Raw genomic sequence first — 1,137 nt, 5'->3', positions numbered from 1 at the left:
TCAATCTGCAACAGACAAAGAGAGAGAGAGAAACAGAAAGTGAACCAGTGAGGAAATAACACAGCTAAACAGTGAGTGCAGCAGGGGGGCTTTCCTCCAGCACAAACAAACAGATCAGTGCACATGGAAGAGGTCATTATCTCCACTACCAATACTCCTCCCCACTAGGGGTGGGTAACATGGCCCCAAAATAATATCATGATGTTTCAGGGTATTTTTGAGATAACAATACTTTTGATGATATGACAAATTATTTGAAAAAAAAAAATGTATTATTAATTCAAGAAAATATAATGGCAACAAAATAAGTGATATTCAGTAAAAACAAACGTGATCTCTCATTTCTTTAGTTTGTAAACAACAGCAGTAACTCAGAGTGAGATTCAGATTCTGTATACAATATTAATACTTCAACAAAATAAAATCTACCACAAATTACACATTTAAACAGCTCCCAAATACAAAAAATGTCCCCTGGGATCTATATATATAAATCAACAGGTGATTTCCTTCTTTTAGTAAAATCCTAAATGATTGTTTTTTTCCCCTCCTGGACCTTTATGCTCTGCCATTTCTCCTCTAATCATCACGCTGTAACCTGTGACAGGCTGTTATGATACCACAACTATCACACATTCACATATATGGAGTTTTAAAGGTTTATGACACAATCACTTGACAACACCGACTCCTGTGTGCGCACGGTGAGAGAGGAGAGGGAGAGACGCTGTGCTGCTGCCAGAGGAGCCGCTGATTGAGTTCCCTCTGAGCGGTAAGTCACTAAAAGAGTCTGAGAAGTCCGAGGCTGTTCATAAAACATTCAGAACGCCACAGTTTATTCCACACTACTGAAGCTGCTCCTCTTTTTGGAACCACCGCGGTGTCGCTAATTATTTCGCTTTCAGCCATGCTTGTTGTTGCCGTAAGAACCGTATGATGTCAACATGTCAACCAGCTGAAATATTGCATATTTTTCATTATGTTATTATACCAGTATTATCGTGAATGAGATGATATGGCACACCCCTACTCCCCACTAGTCACATCATTATCAGTATCACCATCTTTATCACTATTCTAATTTCTATCTTCATCATCATCGCTGCAGACCCCATTTACTCCTTTTATTGACATGGT

This window comes from Epinephelus fuscoguttatus, linkage group LG20, assembly GCF_011397635.1.
Source record: "Epinephelus fuscoguttatus linkage group LG20, E.fuscoguttatus.final_Chr_v1".
Classification (NCBI taxonomy): Eukaryota; Metazoa; Chordata; class Actinopteri; order Perciformes; family Serranidae; genus Epinephelus; species Epinephelus fuscoguttatus.
The sequence above is the reverse complement of the archived record's forward strand: the minus strand, read 5'-3'. Positions refer to the sequence as shown.